The sequence below is a fragment of the Anthonomus grandis genome, chromosome 3 (genome assembly GCF_022605725.1).
Source record: "Anthonomus grandis grandis chromosome 3, icAntGran1.3, whole genome shotgun sequence".
NCBI classification, from domain to species: domain Eukaryota; kingdom Metazoa; phylum Arthropoda; class Insecta; order Coleoptera; family Curculionidae; genus Anthonomus; species Anthonomus grandis.
In genome coordinates, this window is record NC_065548.1 from 14271947 (window position 1) to 14293307 (window position 21361).

The 21361-nt window shown below is 33.1% G+C and overlaps 1 protein-coding gene across 2 annotated transcripts in view; it reads right to left on the reverse strand.

Moving 5' to 3' along the window:
* Positions 1-21361, reverse strand: part of LOC126733842 (probable JmjC domain-containing histone demethylation protein 2C) — a 408562-nt gene that overhangs the window by 374202 nt on the left and 12999 nt on the right. The gene's annotated exons all lie outside the window — the stretch shown is intronic.

A 21361-nucleotide genomic window follows, 5' to 3' on the forward strand; every position in this document is an offset into this window, starting at 1 on the left:
GTTTTAAACTAGATTCTATTTTAACTAGAGTTTTGTTTTAATCTACTTTAAGACTAACAGCTAAACTTATTATTTGTCGCTTTCATTATACGGATTGTAATTTTTTTTTTATCTTATAATTTTTTTTAAGTGTTCATAAAATGAGCGGTTGGCTTAATTTTTGTGGTACTTCATACTGGTGTCTCAGATTCAGCGTTTACTTGTCCGGTGGGTGCTTTAATAGAAAAAAACAAATTTTCTGCCCATCTATCAACTCCCTAGACTATGTTGGTGACCTGCTTCTTTCAAGACATTAGGTTCGAAATTATCTCCGTTCTTAGCATTTTTAGTCATTCATAGTTCTGTGATCCACATTGGGTGGTGTTGGAAAATAAAGTTGATTTATCGACGATCGGCTCCAAGAATGCTTCTTTTTCAATGGTTTTCAAAGTTTCAGGAGGATTCGTCCTTGTTAATAACTATTTTATTGCCTATGATTCTTGCAGGGATTTTTGTTTATTTTGGTTTCGAGTCTCTTTTCTAGTGTTAGATCTCTGTGGCTATATTGATTTCAGTTCTTTAGGTTCTTTTCACTTTTATGATTTTTTTTGCGTTTTAAACCCTCTTAAATTTTTACAAGGCTCCCTGTTTGATCCAATGCTGTAGAAATTATCGAAATCGGAAACCACTAATGACAGTTACTAGCCAACAACAAAAAGAAAAGATTTGGTTTCAGATAAATCTGCATTCGCTATTAATTGAATTTCAGGAGCCTCTAAATGTAGCGTAAATAATTTCAGTGTTGCCACGTCAATTTTGTCTAGGCAACCCATCATACAGGTGTCGAAGATTGTATAATTAGGTTGGGTTAAGCATCGGTTGGGTCTCATATATTGTAAAGATCCAAACAGAAATTCCTAAATATGTAAATAATTTCCTACGTAAAAATAACTCACGTAGCTGTGGTTAGTGAATCTGGTAGTATGTACATCAAAGCCAAAGACATACTCTATAATTAAACATTGGATCTCCCTGCTCCCTATACAAGCCTCCCACCACCCACACTATGGGTATTTTTATATTGAAATTTATATAATGCACCATTCGGGTATCTATTATGGCTCGGACGGTGGCGCAGTGTCGCCATTTACTCGAAAAACGAAAAGCGAAATTAAAATGCCATTAGGCGTGGGTAATGGCACGTTAGATAATTTGTCGGGGGGGCCTCGGTCCCGCTCTCTCGACTGTCAGGCGAGAAGGAATTTTTGCCCCGTTCCCTCGGGCCTGGCATTTTTAACACGACACGATACACGAATCCGATATTATGAATTATGGAATGGAAGCCAGGCAGGTGGAAATTGTCCCTTATTACGGCTCATGCCTTTGGTTTACGCCTAGATACCCCACATCGATTTTTCCGTTTTTTTCCCTTCCCACTGCCTCTTGTATGTTTGCCTTTTGTACTTTTGCAGTGTGAAGGAAATACATAATTTTGTAATATATAACAATCCTGGATTCGTAATGCTAGCCAACTGTCGCTGTCGCAAACCTGGCCGGAGGTTGTGATTGACATCTGACAGATAAAGTTAGGCAGACCGGTTGGTTCTTTGGTCCTTTCCTTTTCTCTCAGAGTACTTCCCATCCCTAGTCGATGGTTTGCTGATCCCATTCAGGCTGGTAACCAGACCAGATCATGCCAGATGCATCGTGGGAGAAGCAGACTACGACCTGAAATTGAGAACCCTTAACCATAGTTTACAATGGGGCGTGTGTGAACATAAAAAAAAATGAATCCCTGAAAAGAAAGAAAACCTACACTGCAGCGCAGACTACAGCGAGAAGAACTGTACATGGACGCATTGGCCTAGCTCCACAGTCCAAAGGGTCCACCGTCAAAGTGTACGCAAGAAAGAAGGAAGGCAGAGCCAAAATAAATCAGGCGCCTTTGCAAATTCGGGTTTTATTTAAATAATCCAAAAAACACCTAGATAATTGTTATATGGTTAAAAAGTAGAAAAGATACAAACGCCTGGCGAGTCTTTTTACTTTATCTATATCACAGCTGAAGAAATCATGGAAACTTTCAAAGAGAAATCAAAAACTAAAGGTTCTTCAGGTTCGGACGGCAATTCAATAAAATTTCTAGCAGATTTGCCTTCATGTTATTATTGGCTGCATGCATTAATTTGGATGGTGACTTTCCGGCTCTGTTAAAGCAAGCTATCTTAATTCCCATTTTTAAGCAATGAGAGGCACCTGCTACATTCAGTGGAAAAGTTGCTTGGATGAATGTATTCTGAGAAAAAAAATCTGTCTTAAATAAGGCCCAATTTGATTTTCGGTGTGCCAAGAATACAAGTAATGCTGTTTTGCATCTGTTGGAGAAGCTTTATCTGAGCAATGGAGATGCTGCCGCAGTAAGGTATTTAGATCTCGTAGAGGTGTGTGTCTCACGCTATTTTATGTGTGTCACATAAAATACTGCCGCAAAAATCAGAAATGTACGGATTTAATGGCCCGATTTTAAAATGATTAACGCCGTTTTTGTTTGATAGGTGTCAAAGGGTTCGTTTAAATGGTTCTGAATCAGAGATGTCTCTGTTCTTTGTCCACTACTACTTGTCATCTATGTAAATCACTTACCATCTACAGTAAAGCATGAAAAATGCAAATTTTTTGCTAATGATACCACTTTTTTTTGTCACTAGCCTCAGAGGAATAGTGAACGAGGATTTAGCTGGGATTAAGAGATGGTGTGACAGCAACTTATTATCATTTAACGTTTCAAATACCAATATTTTCAATTTTAAATGTATCTTAAATATTTCTTTATGTTCACAAAATGTTGCTAGTAATAAGTTTAAGTTCTAAAGTTCACTTATTGACAGTAGATTAAAGTTTGAAAATCGCATTGAGTAGTTCTAGGTTGGCATCTGGTTGTTATGCTCTGTAGACAGTTAGAAGCAATTTAATCGTCATTGTAAGCAATTTAATCTTTTTCAATGATAAAATCTTATTCCCGCCATTGCATTTGTTTTTGGGAATACGCACCCGCAAATTTATTTCCGTGTTTGTGCATGCTTTTGCACATGCCCTATCATGGGTCCTGCAAACTTCATTTTATTATCCAGAACATTCTAACTCTTCTATCCTTATTTATACTGTAGATTGTTTGTTTTTTGTATAAGAAGTATTTTTTAATTATCTAATATGAAAAAGTAAATAATACTCGGACCTCATATAATATAAATTTACCAATCTCTACATTTTCTTTAACCAAAAATTCAATTTTTTACAAGAGTAAAAAAATATATAACGATCTTCCACGGACTCTTCACAAGACTGTTTTTTACAAGTTATTTAGGAGAGAGGTAAGAAAGATGTTAGTTGTGAAAGGAGAAGTATTCCAGAACAGTACCTCTACAGTACTAGTAGGAGTACTCCGCTATACTACTTGGACTATTTTTAAGTTTAATTTTTGGTTCTGGCTTATACATGTAAGTGCTACTTAAGAGATTAATTAATATTACCCAGTTATTATACCAGTTTCATTTGTATATCCATTATTTTTATATTGACCGTTATTTTTATGTCTATAGATCAAATTGTTCATATGTAATATGTGTAAGTTTAATATTATATTAATAGGTAGTTTTATTTTTTATCAAGACCGCTTTGTTAACAATATTTCTTTACTTTAACTTTGACGTGACTTTGGCTATGATTGGGTAAGCAGTTTTTCGAACGAACCTTAGACAAAAAAACTCATAAAATCCTTTCATTATTTTAGATATTTACTACAATTTTAATACAATTTTCAACTCCTTTGTTTTTCATGATGAAACCGATTCGCCATTTTGAATGTTTGAAGTATCATTTTTTAATAAAAAGACCTTTTCTAAGTAAGGGCACATCTCTGCCGATTACGAACGCGCATCAGCAATTATCGTGTAAAGCGATCGTAAAGAATTAAACTAGTAACTATAGTCAAGCTGGTTGTCTAATTTTTGTCTAATCATATGAGTGGCTAGACAACTTGCCGAACAAAGCTTAGATAACCTAAAAGAGGAACTTGAAAAGCGCCGTTCATCAAGTAGGTTTAGCCATCTGGTATTGTTATGTCGGGTTTTCCCGAACTGTCAAAAGAAAAATTAAATTAGGTTTACACATCCATGCAAATGTCAAATAATTCCGCCATTTTAAACACTGAACTGTCATTTTAACGTCAAAAGTTTCCCTGCCATGCACAAATATTCAAAAATTCTTAAAGAGATAATATGTAATTATACAAACATATCCCCTTTAAGAACTACATTAAAATTCTCGAATAAAATTCCCTTAAAGGGCGAACGTCCCTTCTCTGTATCTGGAAAAGGCGTCCCGTTCCATCCCCTTTAAACTATGGATCGCCTCGTTGCCGATTGGTGGTGCGATGCGGATTCCCGCAGGCGAACTCTACGAGTTGATGCGGGCGTGTTAAGGGAGACCTAAAGGGCAGCCTACAAGGACGGATATTTTATGGATAGAAGAGGGATTTCCGTTTAAGGAAAATCCGTTGACTACAATTTGCATATTTCGATAGTTTTCCTTATTTTTAAGGATGCGAACACATATTTATCTTGGTTATGGTTTATTAATATCGTGCCATTAACATTATCCAAAGTGAATTTTGTTGACAAATTGATTGTTATATATTACGTAATACTACTTTGCGCCAACTGGAATAATCCATTGTTAATTTGATTTCATTGAGTCAAGGCCAGTTTAATTGATGTCATCATTCTTTCCAATGATCATCTCTTAAGTGACAACGTCCATCATCATGATTTGCATCAGCATTCCGATCATCAGCTCATACACTGTACAATAAATATCAAAATCTCTGCCATTAGCCCTAGAGTTTTTAAAGATAGTAGCTTGTAGCACTTCAATCAAGATCTTGTAAATTTGCTTTGCTGAATGTTTTAAACAATGATTTATTATTCAAAGACAAAAAAATATGATGTGATTGTTCCTAGACAAATCTACGAATGAGCCGATTATTTTCAGAGTTCTGCGACGATTTATATTTTTTCCAACGATTTCATATTATCAAACCCACTGCTTTATGAAATAGTTCCTTCATGATATCTAACTATAGTAACATACTGTAAAACCCGACATAAATACAACTATTCTTATATTATATCTTGGTATACCGTTTTTACCGTTCGTCAAGGTGTGAATTAAACAATCGATGCACGAAAATAGTCAACTATTTTCTTTACACACTTACACTACTAAAAACGATAACTTACAACTACTAGAAATATTTATTTTCACTATATTTATTTACTACTATTTATATCCGATTTAAATATCGCGTCAATATTCCGAACTTCACTGCACTGAACTGTCAACTGAACAGTGGCGACGCGGCTCCTTAGATGCTCGGCTGACCATGATTCCGAATGATTCGCTGACCTTCCACGCGTCTCCAGAGACGTTGTGCGGTGTGCCACTTGTGTCATTTCGCAATGATGGAGAACAGGTGATATTCTCGGCGTTTCCAATATCGTTACATTATTTAAGATTTATATTGATTGTAATGGCACATGGATGAAACTTGTATGGTGAAAATCGGAATCGTATATCGGCCATCTTGCTTGGCAAAATTGACAGGGAGCTGAGAGACAGTTGTTGACATTGACTGATAGAACATCATTTGCCATTGTCATACCATTTGAGTTTGTTTTTCATTTTAATATTTTCAATGAATGCCAGCGTGTGTTGAGTTTGCTATTTGTTAAAATTAATGTATTTATTTAAAATTATTTATTTTAATATGTTAAAATTAATTTATTTTAATATGCTATTTGGATGTTATTTTAAATTTATGACTTTTTTTCTAAAAAGTTCCCTTTCAATATTGGGAGTAGTGTTTTAATTAATTTGCGGCAAGCAATTCCAGGTTTCTGGTAAAAAAATCTGATTTTATTTATTACTATTATGTTTTTGTATTGTCATTCTTTAGTCTTTAATAAAATCAAATTCAGTTGATTTCAATGAAGAAGTTTCACTTTTCAAGTATTTAATTTTTAACTTGATTATTATAAATACATATTACAAAATGTCTGGCCTCTCATTTTCTATTCAACAATTAAAAACTGATTGAAATTTTCCTGACCTTGATGTAAGAGTATGTATATTTTAAATGTTTCTGAGAAACAGTAATAAAAGATTTTTTTAATTTCCTTCAGTTCATATTACAAGAAAAACATAGAGAGGGATATGCAGTGGAAATATTATTAACACTTTGAGCTATAGAATTTTTTCTGATCAGTTCTCCACAAATTTTAATAATGCTGATACCCCTGGCTTTACACTGCAATACATATTTTTTTAAACATTTATTTTGTCTTTTTTTTTTACATGAATCATTTAGTAAATTGATTTATAAGGTTTGCACTGTCTATTTTTTTATTTTATTTCCTGCTTGTATCATACCACTTCCTGTGTTCACTGAGACAAGACATAGGTATAGCGGCTAAGAGACCTGAGCACCAGGAATGGATCAGAATTAATGTTTTTCTTACAACTTGTTTTTTTAAGAGTTTCTTTTTATTTTATGTAAACATCTATCCTTGAATTAAGTTTTTAGTAATATTATAGTTCCAAGATATGTTGTTAGTATTATAAGAGACCAACAAATATATACTATGTACTCGTAAGTGATCTTTGTTTATACTAAAAAGTTGTTTTTATTTTCAAAGAGTTTATTTTGTTTTGTCCATGGATATATTGCTTCTTTCGATAATATAGATTATAATTTAAATTATTTTAAAATCTGTTTAATTTTTCTTTAGGAAACAGATACAAGTAAATATTAAATAAGAATAATTCATCCTCTATTGACTCTATGTGTTAATAAAATGAGGATATTATTAACCTATAATGCCTACTATTAATTATTAACCTATAACCTTATAATGGGAATGCGTTTAGATGTATTATGAGAAAATAGCACGAAAATGTTGACAACCTTTTCTAATCTGTATAAAATTAGGGTAGTTCAGTGCTAACAAAATAATTTTAAACATTTTTAGATAAATTATAATTTATATAATGTCTGTTATAATGAATTATTGAATATTATGTATATCATTTTAAGTAATTTTTTTTTCCAGGAAAATTAAATACCTAATAAATGTATTAAAGCAAAAAAAACATTATTTTATTTCCATTTGTCCAATTGGTGATATGTCGTACACTATTGTTAGTACACTTTCGTAGATTATTGCAGTAAATTAACCTATTTAAGATATGTAAATTAAAGCTGAAAAGTTTTATTTTTATTCAGATCAATATCTGATGCTAACACCTAAACAAAAAGGCTCTTTTCTCTATGAGTAACCTTTTTGATTAGGCGTTTGCTTTAGATATTACGATTAAATGATAAGATTGTCAGATTAAATAAAATGTGATTTCCCGCCTTAATTTGGCCACGCTTTTCTACCATTTCGATTGGTCCAATTAGACACGTCAAACTGTCAAGTTAGTTACAACAGTTTCCGCTGCCAAGCGAGAGGCCGCTAGCTGATTTGTCAGAAGAATTTCTTTCAGTTTGTATGCAACCACCACTTCTCTATATATTTGTGTTCTGTGTGTAATGGTTTAAGTATATAGGACGAAATAAATGTCAAAAGAAAAAAGCAAAGACTCTTTGTATAACATTCTTGCTGGGCATATCCCTTTTCCACTCCATGTTGTGAAATAAATAAACTGCGCCCTAAATTTTAGTACATACTTCTTTTAGGAACAATAACTTAGGTCGAATCAATCTTCTACTCATATTCTTAAAATTTCTGGAAACTGGAACCCACCTCTCATGCATTAGTAAAATGGCAGAATTTTCCTATGAAATCAATTAATGCCACTTTTTTGAGAAAGCAAGTTGCCCCAGGATTATTGGAACATTTAAAATTGAAAATATTGACTGCACACATGTTCGAATTCAGTCTCCAGGTAATAATTGATACATTATTCACTAATAATAATTAATACATCATTCACAGGTTAAGATTTATAGGTATTATAATTTTGAATAGGGGAAAATAGAGAAATATTTAAATTTTTCAGAAAGTAATTTTTTTTCAAATAATGTTCAAGCTATAGAACATTAGAGAGACGCAGACCTTAAATTATTAAATATGGTTGCCAGATAGCCGCGTTCATCATATAATGCTACAATCTTTAATAATAGTAGAATTATTATTAAAGAAACTGTTACCAGGTTGTTGACTGCGATAATCTTGACCAAGAATTACAATGCTCTCAGATATGATACTGGGTCTCTTTGATTCTCATGCGTCAATATATGAACAAAAAGTTCCCAGGCCACCTTTCCCGTTGTTTACAGATGTGTTACGTACGATGAAAAATCGCCTTAACTATCTTTTTTATAAATACAAACGTACTAAAAAGTTACGGGATTGGGAATCCTACAAAGAAATAAGGAATATTTTTATATCAGCTGTGCTATACGAAAGGAGACCGTATATTGATTTATCAGTCGCATTAAGGCAAGTGGAAATCCCTTGACCAAGTTAATATCTATAACAGATCTAAAAAAAATGTAGAAATTCCTAACTATAAAAAAAACCCAAATTTAACTAATCAATATTTTATAGCCTCGGTGCGACAAATACCTACCACTGTTGAGGCAAATTATATTTCTAAATATTTTAGTACCAAAGGTACAACCGCGGAATTTCAACTGAAACGAATTAATGAAACTAACGTTTTCATTAACAAGTTTCTCTCGGGCAGTGTCGGAGATTGGATACGCCTCTGGTGTAGACAGAATTAGCCTTGAAATGATGAGGCTGTATTGTCCAACAATTTTGTCCATTTGTTGATATTTTTAATTCCTGCATACAAAGGAGTATTTTTCCTACTAAAAGTTAGCAGTCCTAAGAACGCGTCCTAAGTGCTTTCTAAAGTATTTGAAAAGCTTATTTATAGGCAAATCAAGAGTTACTTCACTGATAATAATTTATTACCTAAGTTGCAATTTGGATTCCGTAAAGGATTTAGTACTGCCTCGGCACTATTTAGGTTTTAGATGAGATTCTTTTGGCTGCAGACACGGGTAAAACTTCGAGGTTAGTATTGTTAGACTTTAGCAAGGCCTTCGATATGATGAACCATGCACTGCTGTACGCAAAACTTTTCTACTATGGCATTAAACTTAAAACTATTTATATTGTTCGCAGTTATTTGGATGACAGATCGCAGTGGGTCACAGTTGTTAGGCTTAAATGCAAGCCATTGTATGTGGATAGAGGAATCCCTCAAGGATCACTTTCGGATCCTTTGTTTTTCATCAGTTTTACCGGATTTTCACTGATATGTCGGAGCGCTTTCGTGCTTATTATCAGCTTTCTTTTGCCAGGTCCAATGCAATTGAGGCGGCTAAGAATTTTAATGAATGCTTAGAGTCAGTTTTTAAATACTCTTTTAATCAAGGGTTCAAAATTAATCCCAATAAATCAGCCATAATCTACTTTGGCCAGCTAAAGGTTGGGCGTTTCAAGACTTGGTCATAGTAATGGTCGGTGTGACAATTACTAGTTGTTGAGAAATATAAAAATTTTGGTGTGAAACCTCTCCATATCTGATTAAAAATTATCTCAGAAAAATCTGATTTACTCTCGTAGAACACACTTAAATTTACTCTATGAAATACCAAAAATAAATAAAATCATGACTCAAAGCTCATTTTCCTATACTTCAGTCAAACTTCTAAAGCAATACAATATAGATCAATTTGAAGATATGTCTCCTAATATGTCCAAACGTAAAATGAAACAACTTCTGCTGAAGTCTGTTCATTTATAACTTGTTTTCTTATTTGCATATTTGTAATTAGCTTTTTTATTTTTTTTTAAGTACTAGAATATAAGACTTACTTTTTTCTCTTTGTCATATTGATCGTTGAATCTCCAGATTAATAGAGGCTTTAAATGAAAAAGTAACGACCTTTATTCTAACCTCATTGCAGGCTCACTTGTAGCTGTAATATATTTATTTTGAAAGTAATAATTTATTAGTTAATTGAATGAATTTCTCATGTAAGTATGTTTGACTGTGGTGGTCAGTAAATAGGAAAACCGACACTGGGATGGATTAAAAACATTCGAGCATGATTGTAGGAGAAAGTTTCTTCAAGTGGTGTGAATGACCCGCGCGTGTATAATTCTTCAAGAACGAGGTTGCTGGTGTCGAAATTGAATATTCAGGAAAATGGTAAACGTTTTTTTTCAAATAATTTTTGTCGTTAATTTAATGTAAACCCAACTAACTATTACTCAGGCGAGATATTCTTATAGGACTAATGAATGTCCGAATTTCAAGATCTGGCAACCTCACTTCTTTGTTTTTATTTTGCCGATAATATAAAAATGTTCTCAATGAAATATTCACAGTAATAACGATTAAGCTAAGGTACAAACAATCTGGAAACGTTGGTTTATTTGATGAGTAACCTATGTTTTTCAGGTGTCTTGTCTCAGTAACGTTTAACCAAACCTCAGTTCTTTATTTTTAATTTTGCGAGAATATGAACTGTTACTATTCACAAAAAATAACCTTCAAAGTAGCAGCATATACAATGGTGAAATCGGAATATAAGACAGGAACAATCTGGCAATATCGGTTAGTTTGGTGAGTAGCCTATGGGTCACTTGCCTTGTCTCAGTGACGTTAAACTTAATCTCGTTTCTTTGTTTTAATTTTTGCCAAGAAACATTTTCTTAATAAACACATGATTATTTATAAAAAAACTTTACAATCAAAAGAAATTCACTTCCTTGTGTGTATTTTTACTGAGAGTGTAAGCATGTGTGTTAATAAAATAATGATTTTTCCCCAAAAATCACCATCAAAGTAGAAGATATATACAGTAACAGTGGCGTATCCAGGATTCATTCCTGGGGGGGGGCAACATGGTTTGTCACCATTTAATATACAATATACTTACATATGTATGTATGTGTATGTTACTTAATTTTTTTGGCCTATTATCGGAGATATGGTATTATTCATCAGGAAGGGAGAAATAATTACCATGTTTTTGAAATGCTTTTATTAATTTAAAAGCTCCAAAAATAAAGAAAAATAAAAGATACTAATATGATATATGGATAGTAAAACAGACACAAGGGAAACAAAAAATTATTCTAAAGTAACAAAAACAAATTGACTCCTAAAAAAACTAAACAAGATCAAAACTCAATTAGGTATCTATATAAAACACCAAAAAAAGCCAAATAAAACTAAATAACAATATCAAGTTTCCTCGATTTAAGCTCCATTTCGTTAAGTACTTCCTCGGCACTAACTGAGATTTCTGGATATACATACAGAAGAGTTAAACCATTTAATCTGTCTTCACTTATTGTATTTCGTAAGTAAGTTTTTAACAATTTAAGTGTAGAAAGTTTTCTTTCAGGGGTTGCTGTGCTTACAGGTAAAGTACAAAAAATCTTTAACAGTATAAATATATTGGAAAATATATCCTAATCACACATTACTAGGGCATCGAGAGCGGAGCTCGGATATTTTTCTGGTGCACAGGCTTCAAATTTTCTATACCAAAGTTTGAGTTCAGCAGAAACCATAGTAAATGAACAATTTTCTAAATCATTTTTATAAAAATTTACCAAATACTTAAGACTTTGAAGTTGATTATCAAGCTTCTTATTTACTGATGGAATCAGACAGTTAAATGATTGTAATATATCTTTATGTTTAACAAATCTCTCTTCTAATTTTAATAAGACGCAATCTAAAAACGGAATAAATATTGATATTCTGAAATATTCTTCAGTTGTGTTAGTTTCAAAATTTGCCCTATTTTTTTGTCTGCGTGGTTTTGTTATTTCTAAACCAAATAAATTGTTTATATTTTTTTTGCCTCTGCAAAAATAGTTGCAAAACTATTATCTGCTTTATGACGTAAATCTTTAAGCTCTTTTAAGCAATCTTCAGCCAGTAATATTGCTTTGCCTAAATCAATATTAACTGATTGCAGCAACTTTGATAACGGAGTGGTAAATGCAAAAGCATGTTCAATTACATAAAGAGTAATGAGGAATTCTGATGTACTTAAGGTGTTTAGTAACAACTTGCTACAAGTAGACGTTTCTTTGTCCGGCCACTCAGCTATTTCTTCTAAAGCCAATACCACAGAATTTGAAAGCTCTCTCATTACGCTTACTGAATCTTGTCTTTGAACCCATCTAGTAACACAAAGTTGTTTTAATCTGTCTCGTCTTGATCTCTTATTATCCGGCATTTCATTTACTTTTTTAGTTAAAATTTTTTGACGTTTGGGAGTATTAAAAAAATTGTAAGCATTTTCAATAACACCCATGCAATTTCGTACAGCCTGGACAGAACATGCATCGGATATAGCAAGGTTAAGGGAGTGTGAGACGCAATGAACATATAAAGCTGTAGGATATTCCTTTCTTATAATAGCCTGTACCCCACGAAAACTGATCACTCATTGCCGCTGCCCCATCGTAACCCTGGCCTTTAAGATTATTTAAATCTAAACCCCAGTTTGTCAAATTTTCGATAATTGTTTTTGTTAAATTATGCCCAGTGGTTGAAGTTACCGGAATAAATTGAAGAAAGGACTCTTTAATAGATAAATTATCGCATACGTACCGAACGCAAAGAACAAACTGCTCTATTTTGGCAATATCAGTTGTCCCATCTGCCAAGATTGCATAATATTTTGCAGATTTTACTTCTGCTATTATTTTTTGTAAAATATTTGTACTACATGCATTTATTATTTCGTTTTGTATTGTACTACTTAAATATGTTGCGTTATTAGCAGAACTCAATATATGTTTTTTATGTTTTTTCTCCCTAGCTTTTCTGGGGGGGCAATTGCCCCCTTTGCCCCCCCCTGGATACGCCACTGTACAGTAACCAATAATAATGATGTAATCGATATGGTAACGTTGGTTGACTAATGCTAATGTAATAGCCGGGTACTAAGGGCAAGTAAAACAAGGAAGATTCCCCATTTAAAACTGTTTATTGAATGAATTGAAAAATATTTCCATACAAAAAGCAATTGAACAGCGTCACAGTTACGTACGATTCCTTTACACTAATCTGTCATTTAACTTTTTTAAGTGACATTTAACCTAACCTCACGTTTTTATTTTTGCAGCAAATACCCTCATGTTTGCTCAATAAAAACAGTATTATTCAAAAATAATATTAAAGTAGGAGACATACAGTTACGATCTGATCAATAATCTAACTAAAATAAAAACGATTTGGCAACTTTAGTTAAGCATCTATTACACAGGGCGAGATTACTAGCCAGTCGCTGGCGAGTAAAATTTAAAGCGAGTGAGCGAGTTAGAACACGCTCAGCGAGCGCAAACTACACAGGGCTAGTTAAGTCGCTTTACTCGCAGGGTATTGAATTTTTGGAAGTTGTTTTGTATTTTTCGTTCGAAAATTCAAAATGTCTGTTAAATGGAATAACAATCAAATTATAGAGTTTTTAAAAATTTATGAACAATTTCCAGTAGTATGGAATATTAAACACAAAGATTATCTAAATATTAAACTGAAAGACGTATTATTTAAGAACATGTGTGAAAAATTAGATGATAAAGGGCTTCTAAAAGGAATGGATGAAAAACAATTGAAAAACAAAATTAAAAATTTGAAAGCTGTGTTTCATCAAGAACTGGCCAAAATAGAACGAAGCAAAAAAAGTGGCTGTGGAACAGAAGACATTTACACTCCACAGTTAACATGGTTTGAGGCTGCCTATTTTTTCGCAGAAGTTTTGTCAACAAGACATAGTAATTCAAACGTGAGTAGATTTTAGAGCTAGATATTTTTTATTTTTACATAAGTAAATTGTGCATAACAAATAAAGTTGAATTTTCTCATACGTTTTGGGCAAAATTACATTGGAAAATAATAAATTGTATTTACTTAAAAATATAAAAAAATATTATTCAAGTTAATTCCAATCCCACTTTCCATTGCCACGGTAAAGGATTTTCTTCCATAAAATACTTGGCGTTGAAACTGTTCATTGCTCATTATCAAAACATTCTATTGTACGCTACAGGATCTTTATCCTTCAATTGTTTCAATAAAATATTATAAGCCCCATATGTGTCTCGTTTTGAAATCCAATTCCTGACCCACTCCCGTCTTGCTTTTCTTTTTTTCTGGTTTAACTTTTATTGAAGTTTTTTCCGAATTAAAAGGCTCACAACAACAATTCCTGCAGGCACTATATCCGCCATTTTATCCTACTAGTACTAGTCCTGTTTTAAATTACACATAGCGTTTTCACTCGCCAGAGAGAGAAATCACGAGCGAGTAGCGAGAAAAGTGGGCCAGTGTTCAACTTTACTCGCTGGGAAAAAGCGAGCCGCGAGTTTACTAGCAGCCGCGATTACATTTGGCGAATTTTATAGCAGCAAGTAAATTCGCCGGCGTCTGGCTATAGTAATCTCGCCCTGTGTAATAGATGCTTTAGTTGGGTGATAGTGCTCGCCTGTCACGTATCATTTGTCTGAATAACGTTTGACTTAAACTCACTTTTTTACCATGTGAATTTTAGTAAATGTAAACGTTTCCCAAATAAATCGTACTGAGAAGAAAAAAGTAAAGAAAAAATTATTAGAATCATATTTTTATATAAGTCTAATAATTAAAGTTAGTAATAATAAATTGTTTTTCTGATCTAACCATGTGCTAACAGTTTTATATTTATTAAGTAGAGATAAATATAAATATAGAACTTTTAACTTAATTTTTGAACTTTTGAAGTTTTATTTCTTGTTGTGAATAATAGGTAATAATTTTGTTAGGAAATAAAACAAAATTATATTTATCTCAGTCTCTTATATATATGACATCCTCAATTCTTTATTTTCCCAATATTATAATTCCTTGTTCATCTTCCTGATCAACAAAGTTTATAGGGCAATATACTGTGTTCTGATCTATCAATTTTAAGAAATTATAATTACAAGCATAAATTGACTACCCAAACAACATTTTCTACTTGAAGGAAACAACTTCAGGTTCTTCCCAGCACCAGTCACCTAGAACTGAGAATTTTAAAAGCGGTTTCAATCGTTCGTCTAGCTCTAGTTGTTCCTACACATACATGAAAACCTTTTGTTTGTCATGTTGTTCCAGCACAAGGCCTCATTACATTCACTGACCTCTTAAAGGCACTATATCAGACACAAAATAATAAAGACTCCAGACAATTCAGCACTTTCTCTAGGTATGTTTAATCGTCCTGAATCTAAAGCTTCTTCTATCCATAAACGACTAAGAAGTGCTAAGTCATTTACTGATCCATAAGTCCCTACATCGGCTACTGAAAAGCAATAATTTTGCACGCGTGAGCACCACACTAAAAGTTTTTTTGTAATTGAAAAATAATGCTCCTGAATTAGGTGGAGCTTGAATCCATTTGCTTTTGGTTGGGATAGCTAGATATTTTGGTCCTTAAACAAACATCACTTCTAGCCAAACATCACTCCTTGGTAATCTGTCGAGCAGCTGATTCTCCAACTCTGTATGCCAGGGCAATTGAATATATTTGATTTCCTGTGGTTAAATAGTTTTTAGAATAAAACAGTATACCTACCTCAAAGGTATTGCCAATCTCTGCACCCAACAAATTGGTGTTTTAAAATAGTTGCACTGTCATCCTTGTATATTTGAAGAAGACATCTATATCTTCTTTGATTTCTTCAAAGAGATGGTTGAAATCTTTCTGGGCTGCCCTTTGGGTATTAATTGGACGAAGCCACCACGAAGCTGATGTTGCACACATACCAGAAAATAATGTTATCCATCCTGGCTTATCCATAATAACTGCTTCTTTAAATTTTGCCACGATTACGATATGACACAATAAAGATTAATAGTTACCTATTCTGTTGTAGTATCCGGAATATTTGAAATTGGCGAAGATACACAGGATATAGAATGAAGCACAGGTTAACAATAAAGACAGAGAAACACAAGAATATTATCAATAAAAGTGAAAAAAAATTCTCAGTGCAGCTAGACGTATTTGGACAAAAACATACCCTGTCTCGTCCTTTTAAACGCGAAACGGAGGCCATTCGAGACCGGCAGCCCGAAGCACATTAAAACGAAACACCGGGGCCCTTATAGTCCCTTTTTACTACTCCATGCGAAGCCTTCGCTTGTATTACCGCCCTTTCGCCTCGAAATCTACAATCCAGAGCCCGGTTTTGCGAAAGCCTCGTTTCGAAATCGACCCATTCACCGGGGGTACAGTCGACCGGATCACTTGTGTACTGACAAATTTAAAGGGTTGAAGGGTTGGGCTTATTTTGGAAAAAAAATCATTTATTTAATGCCTATATGAGTAGATCTTTTTCATTGGATCATCAATAAATTATTAAGCCATACAAGATGAAAGTAACGAATACTAATACAACCCATTTTGCTGGATTCATTTTTAGCATATGATTGGTAGCTGCTTGAAACAGATTTTCTAAATCAGAATTAATTTGACACTAGCCTCCAGAATTTGAAAGGGCTTAGAAGAAAGAAAAATATAGGTACAATATTTTAGAGTTATTTAACATAGAGAGCAAAGGCCCAAGTATACTCTCCAAGATACACCTGTAATCATCACATCAAGATACCATACCATGAAAAAAAAACCTATTGTGTTCTATTAGTAAGAAACAAAGAAACCAATTCAATAGAAGAACTCCTTACCAAAATAGTATAAAATATATATTAAGATTTCATGGTTCACTATACCAAACGACTTAGTAAAATCCAACAACACCAAAACATTTATTAGGCTTTTATCCAGACTCTGGAGAGTATCATCAGTTAACCAAGCCAATGCTGTTTCACAACTATGATTCTTTCTGAAGCCAGATTGTTTTTCAGGCAATAAGCCATTTAAATTTAAGTATTCGAAAATATGTGTTTCACAATTTTTTTTCTAAAACTTTAGTAAGAGTTGGTAATATAGAAACAAAGTGATTTGAATTACTAACTTTTAAAAGTGGCACATCATTAGCTCGTGTAAGCGGTCTCAGTGTTATTGGGTAGTTAAGCAATATTAAATTTCTCATGACCAATAGCTTTTCTTTTTATGTTGAAAGAATTTTAAATACAATATTGTAAACACCGAGAAACCAGCTGATTCTCCATCATTCCGGAATGACAAGACATACGACGTCTAGAGGGTTGGTGAAAATTACGGAACAGCGTTCATCCGAGTATATAAGGAATCGCATCGCCGATAGTTGTCAGTTCAGTCACCGAACATAAACTAGATCTTTTCTAACACATAAACTAGATCTTGTTCTTTATACTGTGGTTCAGTGAAGTAAAGTTCTGAATATTGGCACGAAATTTAAATAGTTATAAATAAATACAGTAAAAACAAACATCTTTAGTAGCCGTGAGTGATCGTGCTTTCATAGCGAAGTGTGTAAATAAATGAGTTGACTATTTTCGATTGTTTTCATTCACACCTAACGAACGGGAAAAACGCTACAATATCTTCCGTTACGAGAAACAACTCAAACGTAGATTCGGTCATCGGTTGACCGAGTATTATTATAGAAGTAAATCAAGTTCAGATCAGGATTGAAAGGATTTTTTAAAGTATCTACAGGACATATTTATTTCATTTATCTACTCTTTTGAATGACTTAGGAATGGTTCATTTTGTTTTGTTAATTTTTTAGCTTCTCGTAATTTTTCTTTTTCTTGTGCAATGTAATTTAGTATTTAAATAGGCTTTCTTTTCTAATCTTACGACCGATGCAGTAAAATTACGTAACTGTTGGTAGTACTTCTAATCTGTCTAATTTCTGGTTTCTCCATATTTATTTCGAGCATTATTACAAAGCTTCTGCATTAGGCGTATATTGATGTCTGTAATCCATCACTGTTAATATGGCTTTTCTTTACCTGAAATAACTTTTAAGGAGGCATGCAGGTCAAAAACAGCTAAAATATGACTGGCTAAGAAATTCACCTTACTGTGAATATCCATCATACTATACATAGTATTCCTGATATACTTACTGTCAATATTACGCATAAAAGAGATCATATTATCAATATTATGAAATTTCCGAAAACAAAACGCAGAATCGAGTGGAACTATTAATAATTTATTAAAGGTAAAATGGTGACAAAGAGCAAGCACGAAATTCTGTTGTCAGGGTCAGACACATTTGTATTAAATATAACATTGTATTAAAATGTATATAGAAATCTATAAGCAAATTTAAAATGACGTAGCCTTTGAAAATACGTCTCAATAAGGACATCTTAAAGGAAGTAAAAAACAGGTTATACAGAGAAATTTCTGATGAGAAAAACGTGGTTATAAATTAAGGATTTTCTTTAATGAAAACTTGATATTCATCAATCACAAATTTCGAATGAGGTGTGAATGCGAAAAATTGATATTCAGTGAATGTTACTATACCTAGAGTGTCTCAGGAATATTACATTGGGTAACACAGATTCCCTGATGTTGAATTTTCATAGAATGAAATAACTTTTTATAATTACATTTTTAATATCCATTTGCTATTGCATAAAGCGGCAATAAATCATTGGCGTTACATTTTTTGGTAAAGACCTAAATGGTTTCATTTGTTGAGTTTATTTAATAGTGCAAAAGTTAGGCAAGTATCATATTATTATTAGTAAGTAATTACATTATTTTACATTGTGGTATTCACTAGTTATTCTAGGTACTCCTGAAGGTACTCGAGTAATAAACAATTAAAGTTTTGACAACTAGGCGGTCACAAAGTATTCCATTCTAGGTATAAATGTAGATATTGTGCAATCCTTAATATAATTAGGTAGTTATCTCATTTGGTATATAATATACATATATCCTAAAAATGAAATGAAGCGCTTTTGTTAAATCAGAATGTCGTCAAAATTTAGCTTAGGGTATTAAGGTGTTTTAGATTTGAAAGCAAGGACTAAAACGTACATGATACATACACTTGTCTCTCAAACACCCTTAAGTACTATTAGAAGTATGGTTTCCACATGTGCCAATATGAGAGAAATCAGAAAATCGGCAATTCCCAGACTTTTGACTGAAAGAAAGGGTGGAAACAGTGTGAACTTGACTGAATGTAAGACCGTGGTAGAATGTCGTTCGAAGTTGACCAAACAGCGACAATCAGAAGGTCAGTACAGTCATTTTATTTTAAGAATGAGATCCCAACAATAAATATAATTTTGAAAGTAATAAGAAAAAGCTATAATAGCTAGTATAAAGCAAATAGATACAGGAAAAGTAATCTATAGTTAAGGCAAGTTAGAGAGTAACGAAGGGAAAAGAGCAATATTTTTTTATTTAGATGAAACCTGAGTAAGAACATCCTGAGCAAATTTTGGGACGACAAAAATGTCGAAAGCCCTCGCCGAACTTTAGACATTTTAAAAGGCTTATCAACTGGCTTGAAAATTCCTTCCAATAAGGATCGCAGGTTACTAATTACACATATTGGCAGCGATGCCAAAGGTGGTTTTTAGATATTTTGCCGAAATGTAAGTCAATTCCTAAAAATTCCGTCATTGTTATGAACAACGCCAGCTGTGACTCTGTACAGTACCTTTTCAACCCACAAATGTTAAACTGAAGAGCTACAACGGTTCTGAGATAGCTGCATTGGGCAAAACTGTAGTTTAGTGTCAAGTTGAAGGAACTGGCATAAAGCGGAATTTCAAGTGATAAGGTACAATGCTATATGTATAGTAGGACTTCCATGTATTAAAAAGGTTGACTTGCTGCGTTAAGTTAACATGGATGCTTTCAATTCAAATGCGCAGGTGCTGAAGTCAGTGAGGTGAGCTCCAAGGTGCCTACACTATCAACGTAAAAAAGAATGCTGAGCCAGTTTGCCACCCGCCAAGGAAGATTTCCATAAGTCTTCGAGAGTTAAATCCATAGAGAAAGGTATCAACTATACCAACATTTGAAGAGTTAGCTTTAAAGATGGCTGGTGCATCGATATTCTCTATATTAGATGGAAAAATGAGCTTCTATCAAATCAAGCTGGCAGAGGAAAGTCGGTATGCCTGCAAGTATATATACCTAATACTTATATTTGCTCCGCTCTAAAGGTATTCCATAGGAAGTTTAAGGAAGTGTTCCAGGGCATATATTATTGGAATGAAGAAGAACATTGGAAAAGACTGCGCGGTTGAACAAGAATAAATGTAAACTTAGCCTTCCAGAAGTGAAGACTGATCTAGACAAAATAAGTGCTATATTCGAAATGCAGGAGCCAGAGGACAAAAAACAGCTACAAACAATCTTAGGGATGGTCATTTGTGTGAGTAAATTTGGTACCAAAATTGTCAGATGTAACTTATTCTTTAAGACAACTGTTAAAAAATAATGTACAATTTAATTGGTCTGAGAACCACAGAGTTGATTATGCTTAACTTAAAAATGTATGGACAAACACTCCAGTATTAATATATAAATTTTATGATCAGAGTGAAAAAAATGTTTTGTCAGTAGATAGTAGCAGCAAAGGGTTAGGAGCTGTTCTTTTGCAGAAAAATTTGCCTGTAGCATATGCTTCTTAAGCATTGACTCCTACTCAACAGTCCTGGGCTCAAATTGAAAAAGACTTGAGGGATATAGTCCATGGCTGAGAGAGGTTCCATCAATATGTTTATCGTTAAACTGTTGCTGTTGAGTCAGATCATAAGCCATTAGAGAATATTTTCAGAAAATCTTTAATAGATATGCCTTTAGGTTAGGGTTAACATTACAACCATATGATTTTATTGTTAAATATAAACATGGTAAAGATCTTCTACTGGCTGATTGCCGGTCACGCTCATACTTAAAGACAATTAAAGATGAACTTTTATCTGATGTAGACGTAGAAGTTAATGAACATGCTTGTTTTATAATTGATGACTTACCTGCTTCTGAGAGGAAAAGACATATTTTTGAACGTGAAAATTAATAATAAATAAATGACCCAGATTTGCTATTAATTATTAAATATATTATAGAGGGGTGGCCAAGTTTCGAAAAAGTGCCTGATATATTGATATACCTCTTATATTGCTTTAATAGAGTATCGTATTACTTCTATAGATTCGAAAATAAACAAATCACCATCAGATTCAGTTTTTGGTCGCCAGGTGAATTACCAATACCTAAAGATTTTGGTATTAAAAAGGTTGGTAATTAAGACGTTATCAATAGTTCTGTTGGATTTTATTTAGAAAAATGACAGGAAGAGTACAAAAGATACCAGAGAAATCG